Genomic DNA, 17472 nt, shown 5'->3' with positions numbered 1-17472 from the left:
CCAGATATTAGTTGGTTACTACCACAAACTTTGTGCCATCATTGCCCTAGCATATCTTGCAGGCAGCACAGCACTGTAGATCAAAGGGGTTGTGGCTGGGCTGGTGTTTATGTTTCTCCTTTGGTAGCATTCAAAGTACCTTACTGTACCAAAGATGTCAGAACATAGGGGTGAAGGCTCTATATAGGCACCAGCTGGACTTCTCCATGTTCAATGAGTTGTGTAGGTGTTGTCTTCAGCAATGGGGCCTTGCTGTCAGTTTGTAGAGAACAGCCTATAGTCTTGGTAATAGCCTGGGTTGTTTGGAGATTCCCATGGGACCCCTTTGGCCAACAACTCAATTAGATGTAACCCAATTTTGGTACTGGATGCTTTGTTTGGTGACAGGAGATAGTCTGTTAGGACACTGTCTTCTCTATTAATTGCTGATTTTACTAAGATTGCCTTCATATATGTATCTATTCTAGAAAGTTTCTATTGTATTAGTTTTCTATACTATCCTTCAAATGCCACTTAATTTTATCTATCTTTCCATGAATTCCCTCCCACAGCTACCTCTTCCTCCACATAATCAGAACATATTGTATGAAAAAACTATTTTCAATAAAAGAAAAAAAGAATCATCCAGAAAAACAATAGAAGGCATAAATGCACAAGGAAGATTATTTGGGAAGAGGAAAAGGCCCAGTTGGAAGGAGAACAATAAGGGGGTGATGGGGAGTGAATTTGACCAAGTTACATGATATACATGCGTGAGATGTCATAACAAAACCCATTATTTTGTACAATGAATATACAATAATAATTTTTTAAATTCCACATACAATTATAAGAAAAAAGAATGCCTAAGAAAACCTCAGCACTTCCAAAAGACTTACCATGCCCTAACTATCACCTAAGATAGGCCCGTCGTACCCTCTATCTTGAAGTATATACTGAAAAACAATTAAAATAGGAAATATGTATAGTTGGTAGCTCAGAAAGACTTCTCTGAGAACATTTTTTTCTGATATATGATTGTTAAAAAGGTCTGCTAGGTAAGTGGTGTATGTCTTTAATCCCAGCACTCACAGTCAGAGGCAGGCTGTGAGTTTGAGTTCAGTGTCCAGCCTGGTCTACAATCTCCAGTGTGAGTTCCAGGACAGCCAGGGTTATATAGTGAGACTCTGTCTAAAATAAATAAGTAAAGGAAGGAAGGAAGGAAGGAAGGAAGGAAGGAAGGAAGGAAGGAAGGAAGGAAGGAAGGAAAGAAGGAAGGCTGGAGACATGGCTCAGAGGTTAAGAGATCTTGAGTTCAATTCCCAGCAAGCACAAGATGGCTCGCAACCATCAATAATGAGATCTGGTGCTCTGGTGCCCTCTTTTGGTGTACAAGCATACAGGCAGGCAGAACACGGTATACATGATAATAAATAAATCTTTAAAAAATAGAAAAAGAAAAGAAGGTAAGGTCTGTCTCTCATTCTGCAGGAAGATCGAATGCACACTTATTGGCTGCCACAAAAACAGATAGCCTAATCATATTTATTTTGGCACAACTTTGTTATCTTTAACTTCACTAACTGTCATGAGTCCTCACACTTCTCCCTCCCTCATTCTCTGCTTAAAATATGCAAATCAGAATGGAGCTCATCTCTCCCCTCTATTGTCAGTCCTTACTGAATCAAGTATGTTCTCATGGCTTTAGCTGGTAGTCAGCCACATTTATCTTCAATGTCAGAAGAAATCCCAACCTCCACAGTTCATGAGTTCAAGTACTGTTGTAAGGTATGAACACAGCAGGTCAGGGTAGCCACCTGCAACTGCACACTCCTAAAGGGTATGCCCAAGGATTATGCCTAAAATAGAAAAAAGGTAGCCACCATTAAGGCCCCAGGGAAGTGTCTTTGAGAGGGAATGACTTTACTACTCACTAGCCCCATTTAGGATCATGAGTTTCAAGAATACCAATGCCAGTGTGGTTTGGATAAGAATGGTCCCCATAGGCTCATATATTTGAATGCTTAGTCAGCAGGGAATTTCTTGAAAGGATTTGAAAGAATAATCCTATTTTAAATAATCCTATTTGGAAGAATTTTAGAAGGATTAAGGAGGTATAGCCTTGTTAGAGAAGTGTATCACTGGGGGTTTCAAAAACCACATCAGGCCCAGAGTCTCTTTCTCTCTGCCTATGGAACAAGATGTAGCTCTCAGCTACTGTTCAGGAACCATGAGTATTGTCATGCCCCCTCCATGATGGACTAAACCTCCAAAACTGTAAGCAAGCCCAGAATTGAATTCTTTCTTTTATAGGGGGTCAGGGAGTGGAATATGGTAGTTTGAATAATAATGGACCCCTTTGGCTCATATATTTGAATGCTTAGTCACCAGGGAGTGGAACTCTTTGAAAGGACTTATTAGCATTAGGAGGTGTGGCTCCAGAACCACAAATCTCATCATGCACCCACCATGATGAAAATGATTAATCCTCACAATTAAATGCTTTCTTTTATAAGAATTGCCTTGCTTGTGATGTCTCTTCACAGCCATAGAACAGTGACTAAGACAGCCAGTATTGTCAGTGTCAAAGTGTGGAGAACCCAAAGCTCAGAAGTGAATTATTCAGCAGTATCTGGGAGCTGTAGGTCAGAAATTCCTCCCTCATATATGGCATTCTTTTCTATCAGCACCTCTCACTCTTGGACATTGAGGACCACTAAGGAGTCTAGGCAGTGGCATCTTGACTTGATTTTGACTTTCATCTTGCACATGAAACAGTATCATTTCCAGACTATTCTTTCTTACTGTCTCGTGCCAGTCTCCCTTCAGCACAGGACTCTGAGTCTATCAAGTAAGTCACTGCTCCCCAGTTCAAAGCTGTTTGTTCACAGAGGTTGAAACTAGCACACAGATGGTGACATGTGCCAAGGGAAAAAGAAGATCCTAAGAGCATTCGAACTGGGGTCTTCTGCAGCTACAGAGACTGGATATTTCCACCTTAAATCCCACTTATACACACAAATAGGAGATGTGATCAGTATCCATCAGAACCACAGGAATCCACATCACCAAAGCAAGGTATTCTCTTGGTGGGACCAAGAAAATATACCAAATATACCTTCTAAGACACATGCACACATGTGTACCCCAAAGCCTCTAACATTGGGCTATTCCCAGAGTGATGATGCATGGCACCAACTAAACAGATGTAGGTCTGAATAGTCACTGGCACATTTATGTCTTTATAGAGAAGGCTTGCACTGCCTACAACAGAGAAGGCACATCCAAAGCACTAACCACAACTATTGTCCCACTCAGCCTTTGCCTTCATCTGCTTGGGTTCTTGAGAGTCACATACCATGCCCTGGAGGAAGAAGATGTTGTCAAGAAGCAGTTGGCAAGTTTTAATCTTTAAGTTACACTTTGAATAAAAATGGAAACAACCTAGATGCCCTTCAACTGAAGAATGGATAAACAAAATGTGGTACATATACACAATGGAATACTACTCAGCAGAGAAAAACAATGACATCATGAGGTTTGCAGACAAATGGATGGATCTAGAAAAAAATCATCCTGAGTGAGGTAACCCAGACTCAGAAAGATAAACATGGTATGTACTCACTCATAGGAGGATACTAGATGTGGAACAAGGGTGACTGGACTGCTACTCACATCACCAGGGAGGCTACCTGGAAAACAGGACCCCAAGAAAGACACGGGGATCGCCCAATGACGGAGAAATGGAAGAGATCTACGTGAACAGCCTGGACATGAGTGGGGGTAATGAAGTCAAGGGAAAGAGAGCTTGGGGGAGTGGGAGATTCCAGCTAGATCAACAACAGAGAGGGAGAACAAGGAATAGGAGACCATGGTAAATGAAGACCACATGAGAATAGGAAGAAGCAAAGTGCTAGAGAGGCCCACAGAAATCCACAAAGATACCCCCACAACAGACTGCTGGCAATGGTCGAGAGACAGCCCGAACTGACCTACTCTGGTGATGGGATGGCCAAACACCCTAATTGTCGTGCTAGAAACCCCATCCAATGACTGAGGGATCTGGATGCAGAGATCCACGGCTAGGCCCCGGGTGGAGCTCTGGGAGTCCAATTAGCGAGAAAGAGGAGGGTTTATATGAGCGAGAATTGTTGAGACCAAGGTTGGATAAAGCATAGGGACAAATAGCCAAACGAATGGAAACACATGAACTATGAACCAATGGCTGAGGGGTCCCCAACTGGATCAGGCCCTCTGAATGGGTGAGACTGTTGATTGGCTTGATCTGTTTGGAAGGCATCCAGGCAGTGGGACCGGGTCCTGTGTTCATTGCATGAGTTGGCTGTTTGAAACCTGGGGCCTATGCAGGGTCGCTTGGCTCGGCCTGGGAGGAGGGGACTGGATCTTCGTGGACTGAGTCTACCAGGTTGATCTCAGTCCTCGGGGGAGGCTTTGCCCTGGAGGAGGTGGGAATGGGGAGTGGGCTGGGGGGAGAACAAGGGAATCTGTGGCTGATATGTAGAACTGAGTTGTATTGCAAAATAAAAAAAAAACTCCAAAAAAACATTTTTGGAATAATAATAAATTACTATTCTATAAAACAAAGTATCTAAAAAAATTTTGAAAACTAGATTCACTGTGAAAAGAAAAATCAAGTTTTCTGTGTAATACTCTGGAGGTTGATAAGGTGTCAAGAGAATGCCCATACCTGGAGGATGGAAAGAGGCCCAAAGTTACCAGTTATGGAGGATTTCAGAAAGAGTGGGGTCAGCCTGGTCTGATGCTACTCAGAAACTCAGAACTGGGAGGGAGAAACCACAGACAACCACGACAACTTTTCTTCCACTTCACTTCTCTACCAACTAGGGAGCATGAACTGCATGCACTAATGGGTGATGTGACCTTCTGAGTTTGTTCTCAGCTTTTGTCCAGTAAGAACATCCAGGGCTCACTTGTGGGTCATGGTGCCAGAAAGCTGCACAAAGTATTAAGATGGGCCAATCACTCCACAGTGGCCACCAAGTAAGGAATCTAGGGGCTAGCCAGGATCCCAGGAGTATTGTAAACACCAGACACCATTGCCTGTTGCACATGACACAGGCATATATAAAGGAAGAGGCGAGAAGATGGGATGAGAAAGACATAGTTGTAAACAGCTTCACAGTTTCTACTTTGAATAAACCACTTCCTTTAGTGGCAAAACGGAGCCCATAGATGAACTGTCAGAAAGTTTATACATTATCTACCAAGAATGGAACTAGAAACACACAGAAAAAGTAGCTATATGCTATCAGTGGTGTGTGTGTGTGTGCAAAGCTTGTTGATAAGACACATATTATGTACCATAGGGGACATATGGGGAGGGGGCTGATGTTTTCAGGTAGTGTGAGTGAAGCATCAGATAAGAGTGATGAATCTGGCTGGAGAGATGGCTCAGAGGTTATTAAGAGCACCGACAGCTCTTTCAGAGGTCCCGAGTTCAATTCCCAGCAAGCACATGGTGGTTCATAACCATCTATAATGAGATCTGGTTCTTCTTCTGGCCTGCAGGCATACATGCAGATAGAACACTATACATAATAAATAAATAAATCTTAAAAAAGAAAAAAAAGTGATGAGTCTTTTATGTGAGCCATCACATAAAAGAATGTCCTTTATACTTCCATTTCACAGCTCTTAGAGGCATTAGAGGTGGTCTCCTGACCCCTTACATTTTCCAGCCAGGCCAGCAAACCTGCCCTGGCCCAGCCTAGTAACTCCACCTTCTTATCTATAAGTCTCCTACACTCACTCCAACCCTCAGACAGAACTTAAGTCTCATGCCCAGAGATTCAGCCCAACCTGAGGAACCCTGCTCATGTTTTTCCAACCCCCAGTTAATGCTCCCTAGTTGGTAGAGAAGTGAAGTGGAAGAAAAGTTGTCGTGGTTGTCTGTGGTTTCTCCCTCCCAGTTCTGAGTTTCTGAGTAGCATCAGACCAGGCTGACCCCACTCTTTCTGAAATCCTACAAAATAAAACAAAAATATTGGGACCAGACACACATTCTGTGCACAACCAACTCTGCTGTATCCAAAACAGACACACAACCAATAAAAATAAAGTTCACATTCTCAGGTCTCATCACAAGACCACAAACAATATGAAAGGTCAAAATAGCATGTCTCCTCCAAAATCCTCCAGTCCTATAGAAATGGTCTCTAATGAGAATTACCCAGTTGAACCTCAGGACACAGATCTTAGAACAACCATAATATTCATCAAAGAATTAAAGGAGTTTAAAGAAGACAAAAATAAACGGCTCAATGATTTTAAATAGAACAGACACAAAGAGGAAAAAATACCTAAGTGATGCCCAAGAAAATATAAACATACAGATAAATGAAATGACAAAGAGAATCTAGGATTTGAAAGCTGAATTCAATAAAGGGATAGAAACATTGAGGAGAACTCAACATGAAATGAAGATGGAATTGAAAAACTCAATATCCTGATTAGAAAACTTAGGGGAAAGCTTACAAGTAGAATGGATCAAGTACACGATATAATACCAAGCTTCAGAGATAAAGTAGAGGAAAAAATAATATGAAAAATTAAAACTATAGGAAAGGAACATGCGGGAAATGCAGGCCACCACAAAAGGTAAAATCTTTAAATTGTAGGTATAGATGAGGAATAAGAATGCCAGGTTAATGGCATAGACCAGATCTTCAACAAAACCATAGAAGAAAACTTCCCCAAACTAAGGAAAGATACACCCATATAGATAAAAGAAGCACACAGAACTCTTGACTAGATAAGACCAGAAAATAAACTCCCTATGATGTATCTTAGTTAAAGCACCAAGTATATGGAACAAGGAAAGAGTATTGAAAGCAGAAAGAGAAAAAAATACAAGTCACAAATAAAGCAAAACCCATTAGAATCACAGCTGATTTCTCAGTGGAAGTGGTGAAAGCCAGTAGATCTGGAGAGATGCACTCACTCCAAGTTCTAAAGACTGAGGATGGTAACCTAGATTGTGGTACCCAGTAGAAGCATCTGTCATGGTTTAAGGAGGAAGAAAAACTGTTGTTCATGGTATAAAGAGCCTAAAAACTTCATGTCTACAAACCCAAGCCTGAACAGTACTAGAAGCAGTGACACAGTGCCTCCAACAAAGCCACACCTTCTTGATTAGGTGTATTTCAAAATATTTTCTTTTCTCTGAGGCTATTGTGAAGGGGGCTGTGCCCACGATCTCTTTCTCTGCATTTTTCTTGTTGGTGCATGGAAAGACTACTGTTTATAAGATTATTTTTGTATCCTTCCACTTTGTGAAATTATTGATCATTGATACTGCTCTTGCTCAAGAAATGAATAACCTCTACAATGAAAACTTCAAATCTCTAAAGAAAGGAATTAGGAAAGACATTAGAAAACGGGGAAAAATGTCCATCCTCATGGATTAGTATAATCAATAGTGTGAAAACGATCATTCTGCCAAAAGCAATACCTCTATAGAGAAACACAATCTAAAAAAGAAAATAAAACAAAAATATACTCTTTAAGAAAGAACATAAAAAGAACTAGCCTTATAGCTTGCTCATTATTAAAATCCACAACTCTCTGCCAGGACCCAGTCCAGCTCAGGAGGGCAGAGACACCATAGCTACAGTCCTATGGAGGAGTCTTCAGCCCCCACTACTACACTCCCTTTCTTGTGCTCTTGGAATAGGCTTGAATCAAATCTTCCTCTTATACTCCAGCAGAATAGGATGCAAATATGCTGAAGTTTTCCTTAAAGGAAAAAGTTGAACAGAAATGTGCAAAGAAGAGGGCAAATGGCCTCACTATTTTGGTCATCATTTTCTGCCTGTAGAATAAGAGTTCATTCCTGATCTTGGACATGGATCACTCCTCAGGTGACACAAGGCTGCCAGCCTGAACTGATCCCAGAGCAGGATAATATGGGAAGCAGACTTGGAAAAAAGGAGAGGGAGGTAGGGAGAGGAGTTGTTGAAAATCAAGTCAGTTTCCTTCATAGCTACTAGCTGCACACCTTCTAGCTGCACACCTTCTAGCTGCACACCTTCTAGCTGCACACCTACTAGCTGCACACCTTCTTTTGTCTTGGTCTGAGGCCAGACACCACTGTGGTTTTTCGACTCTTATTCCCCAAAGACATTTTCAATTCCCTTAGTCTCTTTCCCTGATCAAAGTCTGCATCTTCTATTTTAGAATAGTCTCACAGTCCTCTTGATGTGATAAGCAAGGTGATAAAGTGGAAGAAATAAATGATATCTTTACTACAGAGAAAGTCTATGTATTCATTTCCTAGGGCTGCTGTCAAGAGTGCCATAAATCATACAGCTCAAGACAGACATTCATTATCAAACAGGTCTGGACACTAGAATTCTAAAATCAAGGCATCAGTAATGTCAAGCTTCCCGTGAAAGTTGTTTGGGAGAATCCTTCCTTGCTTCCTCCAGCTCTTGGTTTTTCTTTAGTTCAAATTTGATTTATTTATTTTAAAGTTTTCTTTTTATATATATTATTTTATTTAAATGTTTTTTTTTCATTTTACATACCACCCATAGTTCCCTCCCCTCCACCTCTCCCCCATCTCACCTCCCATCCACTCCTCAGAGAGGGTAAGGCCTCCCATGGGGAGTCAAAAAGGTCTGGCACATCAAGTTGAGTTAGACCCAAGCCCTTCCCCTCTGCATCAAGGCTGAGCAAGGTATCCCTCCATACCTTGGGAGTGGACTCCAAATAGCCAGTTCATGCACCTGGTATACATCCTAGTCCCACTGCCAGGAGCTCCACAAACATACTAAGCCACGCAACAATCACCCACATTCAGAGGGCCTGGTCCAGTCCCCTGCAGGTTCCCCAGCCATCTATACAGAGTCTGTGAGCTCCCCCTTGCTCAGGTCAGCTGTCTCTGTGGGTTTCCCCATCATGATCTTGACCCCTTCTGTTTGTACAATCCCTCCTCCCTCTCTTCGACTGGACTCCAGGTGCTCAGTCCCGTGCCTAGCTGTTGATCTCTGCATCTGCTTCCATCATTCACTGGATGAAGGCTCTATGATGACAATTAGGGTAGTCACCAATCTGATTACAGGGGAAGGTGTAACACGAATTGCTAAATGGTCTTTTTATAAAAAACCCAGAGCCTGATATTGGGGTAAATGCTGAAAGATCAGAGAGACAAAGGAACAAACCACCTCTTACCTCTAGGACTCCTCAGTCTGAAAAGCGTTTAGTTCCTGTCTCCTCATGTCTTATGTAGCTTTTCTCATGTAGTCCAGGGTGGCTTTGAACTCACAGAGATCCAGACGGATCTCTACCTCCCGAGTGCTAGGATTAAAGGTGTGTGCCACTACTGCCTGGCATATATGTTTAATTTAGTGGCTTGTTCTGTTCTCTGATCTTCAGGCAAATTTTATTAGGGTACATAATATATCACCACAATTCCCCCTTTTATATAAAATAATAAAAAGTTATAACTAATATAATAAAAACTATATACAATGAGTATATACAATAATACAGCCAAGAATTACATTAACAATGTCTAGTCCATAAACATTTGACCAATTCAGAGAAAATACTCCATTATCTATCCTATTTTGGTGAATCCAAAATGTTGTACCTAATTCACTTTCTATCCTAACTTGTATTACCAACCCCAAACTGTCTTTTGATGTCTTTCAATCTTATACACTTCACACCTCTTTAGGGAGTTTCTTTTCTGAATCTGTTAACAAGGAAAACTATAACTATAGTTTCAACTCTCTCAGAGACCTGAGAAGGAAATATTTACTAAGCAGGAAGTGCAAATAAGCTACTTCCAAAAAAATGTGAGTTATGACAGAAACAGCTGGCTGCCTGGACAGTCACCCAAGGTTCCTCTGCAACTTTGGGGCATCCATCTTTGGCCTACCGGCCTAGAATATCTGACAGACTTTTCTGTGAAGCAGGATTTTCTGAAGGGCCTTCCTATCTTGTCTTGGCAAGTTTTGGCAGTCCTTTTTTTGTGTCCTGCTTGCCCATTTAGACAGCATACTGTCAGCATTTGAGGCAAGGGCACTTTCTTGCCCAGGGGCTAACTTTTGCCACATAGAAAGTAAATTCCATATGGAGTTTCTTTGATGCTTATCATCATCTCTGAAGTAAATTGGTGCTGCCAGGACCAGACATGTCTCATAGTCATAAAAAATAAGAATCTATGTTATTAAAACATCTCAAATGCCATATTCTGTAGATCTCTGAAGTGTTTGAAGATGACCTGTCTATCTAAAATATATCTGTTTGACCTTGAAAACATATATAACCTTACAAGTTCCATTGTAATAGGTGACTATCAATTAACCTGCATTTCTTTATATCCTAATTAGTTGGTAATAACTTTCAAGGACTAGAAAGTTGCATTATATTATTAAACGAATTATGTAGGTACAATATCTTGAACAAGATTAGAAATGTATGTACAGTATGTTCTAACAAAAATAATCTCAAATTTGTATCAATATACAAAAGTTGTATACAATATAAAAAATCCAATCCAATGTAAAATATTTAAAACTAGTAGTTGCTTTTAAAAGTAGATTCAATAATCTACCTTTTTATCATATATCTATACATATATATATATATATATATCATATATCTATATCCTCCCTTTTTTCTTTTCAGAGTAGATTCAATAATCTATCCTTTTATCCTATTATTTCCATATCTTTTTTTTCAGAGTAGATTCAATAATCTACCCTTTTATCCTATCATTCCTATATAATACATTTCTATATCATATCCCCCTTTCTTCTTTTATAAAGAGATTGACTATGACCAATAACAATTTTTAACCAACCACTAAACAAAGACAAACATCCATAATGCATTTTTGGGAATGTGGGCGTAGTGTTCTAGGCTACTTCCTGCTGATATGGGGTGCTGGTAGTTTTATAGGACACAAAGAAAATTTAGAATTATGGTCAAGTCTTGATTGGAGTAGTCTGTGGGGCTGTATCATCTCAGCTAGCCATCTCGATATTGTCCTGAGTAGTCCAAAGCCAATCTTTAGGTGGTATTTGTCAGCTTAGTGGCATTACCATAGCCCTGATGGAATCATCATTGTGAGGTCCCACCATCTTTTTGGAGACTTCAAAGATCACATTGGGTCAGATTATCACTTTTCTTGGTAGTTTTTTTTTCTGGGTAGTTCTTCCTTCTTTTTTTGATGCTTATATATCCAAAGGTCTTTAAATTCTTCAAGATGGTTGTTTTTCTTTTTCTGGAATGACAACAACAAATTCCTTCCCCAACCCTAACTTTGAGGGGGTTTCCAAATCTAATCTTTATCAGTTTTGATTTATGGTTTCTCCTGAATTTTTTGATTTCTCTTTTATAGCTGTTCTATCATCCAGAGCAGTATGTTTTTTATAATAGGCATTAGGTTCTTTAATTGCTCTGAGAAGGAGTTTCTTCCACAACAACAGGAAAGGACTGAAAAGAATTTGACATGTGGGCCTGCAAGAAGCTCCTCAGGGAATTTCCCAATAGCAAAGGCAAAGGATTACCTTGTCTGTCCCTTGTTGATCTACATTTGTTAGTCCAATGTCTGACTTTGCCACACCTTCTGCATAATCCAGAAGGGAGGGGCATTCTGTTAGGATTATTCCTTGAAAAAACATTGTTTCTAGAAACATCCTTTTTATAGTCCCTTCTTAGGGACATTTGACCTTACTATTTTTCTTCAAACCTCTAGGAAATCACCTTTCCTATCCAAGCATCATCATGATCATGAGATTCAATATTTATTGTATCTCAGATCCATTCTTCCAAGGGTGCTGATCTTGCCTTTAACAGCCTAGTTACCCTTTTGCATTGTACACTAGCATTTTCAAAAGCCAGAGGTCCAATTATTACTTGTCTAGCTTCTGAATTTGGTATCATTCTATTTACAGCTGAAGTCAGTCTTTGTAAGAAATCAGTGAAGGTTTCTTTTGGACCCTGTATAACTTTAGTAAATGACTCAATTTTCTTTCCTACTTCTTCAATTCTGCCCTAGCATTCAAGGCTTCCATGTGGCATAAAGCCAGGGTGTGGTTATCATATAAAGATTGTATATCAGCATAATTGTCTTCTCCAAAAATGTCTTCTTCATTGTTCAATGGTCTCAGCCTCATTTTCCCACCAGGTCCTCCATTGTAGTTGGGAATCATCCTCCAAAATTGCCGTAACCAAATCTCCAGTCTTGAGGGATAATTCTATTACAAGTTGACCATGAGTTTAACATCTGCTTCACAAAAGATGAGTTGATGCCATATGAGACTATTCTTCTGTGAATCTAACAGTTGCACAGGAGTCCAGTCAGCTCTTGCACAGCCTTGAGGATATCTGTTACTGGGTAGTTCCTGTAAGGTTGCTGGATAGATTAAGGTTGGCTGTTTGAAAGCCTTAGGCTGTTTCTCTCTAACCTTAGAATGCAATGTTAAGATTGATTCTCCTTTAAATTCTTCTGTCTGGGTCTGTATATCTCTATGATCTGTTTTAACAAGTTTTTCTAAAAACTTTTATCTTGATACTCATATTAACCAACTTTTTAAATGATGAAACAAATAATATTTATAATTGACATTACATCTATCCCATCAATATTAATTATCCTCTCATTTAATTGTTCCATTTTTAAACCATCAATTGTTATTGTATTATCAAACAGAGACCAATCCCCCACCATTGTAAAAATGTTTCTCATTTTTTAATGTGGGAAAAAACTTTTTGTAACTAATTCCTCCCTTTAAGAAATCCCAATTGACTCACCAAATCTGCTGACAGTAACGATTCAGAGGACAATGTGGCAGCAGCCTGAGGAAGGGGCTCATGGAAAGTCAAAACCCATCAGGAGAGGAAAGAAGCAAAAGATCCAGCCATCTGCATGGGGGAAGTGTGCAAAAGTGGCTAACCCTGTAGTTTTTGGAGCCCAAAAACCTATCGAGTTTGCTGCAGAGAGGCTGCAACAAAAACTTAGCCAGCAGGTTAGGAAGTCCGGCCCAGGTGGGGTGGAGATTTCAGCTGTGCGTCGCTCAGGCCTGAGCCAGGGACCACAAGGCCACAGGTAAGTGGCTTTTTTTTTGTGAATTAATGCCCCACGTTGGGCACCAGATATAACACAAATTCAGAAGGTCCATTCAGGCACTCTTTCCATGATTGCTAGTGATCTTAGCTGGGGTCATCCTGTGGATTCCTGGGGATTTCCCTGGCACCAGGTTTCTCCCTAACCCCATAATGGCTCCTTCTATCAAGATATCTCTTTCATTGCCCTCCCTCTCCATCCCTTCCCTAGTCAACCATCCTGTTCCTTCCCTCATGTTCTCATCCCCCATCTTCTCCCCCGCCCAACTCCCTCCCAGTTTACCCAGGAGATCTTATCTATTTCACCTCCCAGGGCATTTCATGCATGTCCCTGTTTTCTTATTATTTTATTTTATGTGTATGGGTGTTTTGCCTACATTACGTCTGTGCATAACTTGCATACCTGGTGCCTACAGAGACCAAAGAGGTAGTCAGATCACCTAGAACTAGAATTATAGATGGTTGTGAGCTACTGCATGGGTGCTGGGAATAGAACCAACATCCTCTGGAAGAGCAGCAAGTGCTCTTAACTACTGAGCCACCTTTCCAGCCACAAATGTTGCTAAGAGCTTTTGGTGTTCCTTGGAGTAGTTTTAGAGAAATGATTATTCAACTCTGTTTATTAAAATACAGCCAGATTGCTTTGCAAAAGATTCTTAAAATTGGGGAGGGACATTTGGAAGGGACATTGGGTTCAACCCCAAACACAGCTTGAGAAAAAGGGAATTAGTAGCTAAGAAGCATACCGATCCATGTCAATAGATGGAAAATGGCTAACAAGAAACATGGGTAATAAAGGTGATTATGACTAAACCTATCTAAGAGGATTCTTACTGAAAACAGGTCAGGATTCTCAGATGTCATTTACATGGTGGTAGAGGAAGAAGAGCCTAATCTGAAATTGAGGATCATTAGACACTGCAGAGTGGAGAGGGGGTTCTTTGTTAACCCTGGGATCTTCTAAAAAATCATGGATGAGCTTAAGAGAGGTTCAGAGGCCTAGACAAAGTTTGATTAAGCAGAAAATCTTTGCTCTTGTTCAAGAAATGAAGAGATCTTGGTGGTACAGGCCTGCAGTTTCAGCTATCTGGGAGGCTGAGGCAGGAGGGTCACAAAGTCAAAGCCTGTCTTTGGTATAAACTGAGTTCAAGGCCAATTTGAGCAACTTAGTGAGGCTCTGCTTCAAAAAAATTTAAAACGAAGGCTGGGTATATGCTTTAATTATAGAGAGATTACCTAGCCTGTGGATGGCTTCTGGGTTTGATCCACAGCACTGAACAAAAATTTAACAATTAATGAAGAGACACTCCCTTTTCCTTTGAACAATATAAGTCAGCTCTCTCATTTGTTCACCTTTTATTAGAGACTGGCTGAATCATGTGTTACGGCATGGTAGTAGAGGCTCTCTGTTGGTTGATGCCCATAATCAGACATTTTGTAATGAGAAATTTTTATGAAAATGAAGAAAACAAAGATTATTGTTGTACCGGGAAACTCAGTTTCTGAGTATAGAGGGAAGTCAGCTGACGTTTCCCATTATTAGGCTTAAGCGCTGCAGTGACAACCTCACAGATTTCCTGGCTAGCAGTTTGAATATCTCTGATGATAGTATTGAGCATTATGATAATCTAATGCATACCCCAGCCATCAAGACCACCACTCCACTGAGGACAGGGAGGCATTGGTGAGTAACACCTGACTCTGTCTTTCACATATGTACCATGATTCAAGTGAAGTGGGAGTGTCTACAGGAAACCTTCCCCCTCCATACAGATACACACAGCCTCCTCATATGCAGTGTAGACCCCATTGCCTCATTTGCTGAATCCTGGGAGATCCAGATCCATGACTCTGGGACTGTTTCACTATGGCTTTCCTACCAGGAGCCTTCCTGACGCATTGCATAAAGCCATATTCCTGGTCTTAAGCACGCCTAAGTGTTGTTCTGCAGTGTCTGAGTCATCCTCTTCCGCATCTGCCACACTGCTCAAATGCTGGACATGGTTGCCATGGTGATCTCTCCAGTACAGACAGGGCTCTGAGGATAGGTCTCTGGCCCCAAATGCTGCAATATCCTGCTAAGGCTTCATGAGCACACTTCAACGGGTTTTTAGAGTCTAGGTGCAATGAAAACATTGGCAGAAGCTTAAAAATAAACCAGCTATTGCAAAGAGTTATTTGATTAAAAAATTATGACTCACTGTCCCATTGAAAAGAGAGGCTGTTTGTTCAGAAGTAGTAGAGGGACACCAGCCCCACCCCCACTGAAAAATAAGCTCCAGAAGCCCAGCATACATCCTGTGGTCTGTGTGGGCAGAGGAAAGGGTCAGGACATGAAGGCTCAGGCCAGGCAAGCTGCCTTGGTAAATCTCACAGGAACAGAGGGAATGGACAGATTGGGAGCCTTCCATAGTTGTTCTAGAATCCTAGGGTGTGCAGGTACACATGGCATTGCCAATATGGGAAGTTGAGAGTATGATATTATTATATGACAAGGGGCTCTTAGGCCACAGGAAAACCCTGGGGAGGGATCTGGAGGGCTGCAGAGGCAAAAGAACAGGACTAAGAACTGGGAAGGAGTCTAGTTCCAGGCACAGGTACTGCATGTAGTATTTCAACTGATCACAGGCTCCAAGGGTTGCCCTGTCATGCACTGCACTTAGCAGTGCTCTTGCTCACATCTGAATTCTCAGCCCAGGTGCCTACACCTTCCTGAGACCTCTATTTAGTAGACAACCAGACAACCACAGGGTCCATATTTTCATGGCATTATAGTTGTGGCCTTCCTGGCAATGAGATCACTTTCCATTTGTTGATTTATCTGATGCTAGTCCCAAATACTATGCCAGGGAGAAAGGAAGGGTAGGGTGAACCTTGATGGGAAACCATTCCTGTGAGGAATTGCCCTCAACCACAGAGCAGACACTATGACATGCTCTGTCAGCAAATGTCCTACTAAACAGAAATCCAACTAAACATCATATTTTGCAGAAGCATCATCCATCTGATCTCTCAAGACGTTTTCTAACCTTATAAAAGAAGGTTATATTCAAGGATCTATGAGGATAGTGGCCCTCTGAATGATCAGGACTGACAAGGCACCCCTAGATTCTGCAGAAGGAAGGGTAGAGTGCAACATATTGTGATTAACTCGGAACCTGGAGCCCAGTTATAAACTTCACAATCTGAGTAGGGGCTAGGAGCCATAAATGTGGCCTACACCTTGGTTGCCTCACAAACTGGCTATCTGGTAATCCCTGGCTACAAGAGAAGGAAATGGGATCTCCAAATAGGTTGCTCTAGAGTCTGGGGTCTAGACCTTGCCAGCATCTTTAGTGACAGACTGGATTTGTGCTGCATTTACTCCTTCACCAGATTTTGGGAAATACTTCAGGATTTGAAGAAGTGTGAGATATATAGGACATCTGAGCAAATGGGAGGAAAGGGGTGCTGGTAGGAGGACACAATGAGGAAGGAGGCTATCTAAGTTAACGTTCTATTCCTATGACAAAACACCATGACCAAGGCAACTTATAAAATAAACATTTAGTTCAACTTACACTTTCAGAGAGTTAGACTCCACAATGATAGAGCAAAGGCATGGCAGCAGGAAGAGTTGAGAGCTCAGATTTTAAACCTCCACTGGAAGGAAGAGAGATAAACTGGGAATGGCATAGGTTTTTGAAACCTCAAAGCCTGTCTGCAGTGACAAAGTTCCTCCAACAAGGCCACACTACCTAATCCTTCCCAAACAGTTCCATCAACTGAGAAAACAAGTATTTATATACAGGAGTATATGGGGGCCATTCTCATTCAAACCACTACAGAAGCCCTGGGCTAACAATGAGAGAAATGAAGCCTAGGATTAGAGGAATGGGTTCTCAGAGAAAGAGGAACACACAGGATTAGGATCTTGGAGAAGTGTTGGGTTAGGATGGGCAGGGATCCTGCAGAGCTTTCTGGACAGGGTAATAGTGGATTTAGGAATTCACAATGGAGCCACACACTAGTGGTCCTTTCAGGATACCAACAAGGGTGTCACTCCAGTAGTACTGCTGTTTGACATACAGGTAAAGCATATATGTAAGGTCACCAGGAGTAACTGAATAATGGGCTTAAGCAGTCATATTCTAGTTTGTTTTCTGTTGCTGTGATAATACCATGACCAAAAGCAACTTGGGAGGTTTACAGGTGATAGTCCATCATCAAGTGAAGCCAAGACAAGAACTCAAGGCAGAAACCAGGAGGCAATAACTGAAGCAGAAACCATGGAGGAATGTTGTGTATGGGCTTGCTTCCCCTAGTTTGCTTAGTTGCCCAGGTTCTTATTCAACCCAGGACCACTTACCCAATGTGGGTACCACTCACAGTGGG

At 41.2% G+C, this 17472-nt stretch overlaps 1 long non-coding RNA gene across 7 annotated transcripts in view; it reads right to left on the bottom strand.

Annotated features, from left to right (window-relative positions):
• The window catches only part of LOC128107896 (uncharacterized), a 35983-nt gene that overhangs the window by 3301 nt on the left and 15210 nt on the right, over nt 1-17472 (bottom strand). For 5 of the 7 annotated variants that reach the window (XR_008217241.1, XR_008217245.1, XR_008217246.1 and 2 more), the window contains one exon: nt 10765-12897. The exons of the other annotated variants lie outside the window; for them this stretch is intronic. This is a non-coding gene — a long non-coding RNA (uncharacterized LOC128107896). Of the gene's footprint in view, nt 1-10764; nt 12898-17472 lie in introns of those variants that run through there. 7 annotated transcript variants of the gene reach the window in all.

The sequence above is a fragment of the Peromyscus californicus genome, unplaced genomic scaffold, assembly GCF_007827085.1.
Source record: "Peromyscus californicus insignis strain IS unplaced genomic scaffold, ASM782708v3 Scaffold_10__1_contigs__length_136768540, whole genome shotgun sequence".
Classification (NCBI taxonomy): Eukaryota; Metazoa; Chordata; class Mammalia; order Rodentia; family Cricetidae; genus Peromyscus; species Peromyscus californicus.
This window is presented reverse-complemented; position numbering and strand designations above follow the sequence as displayed.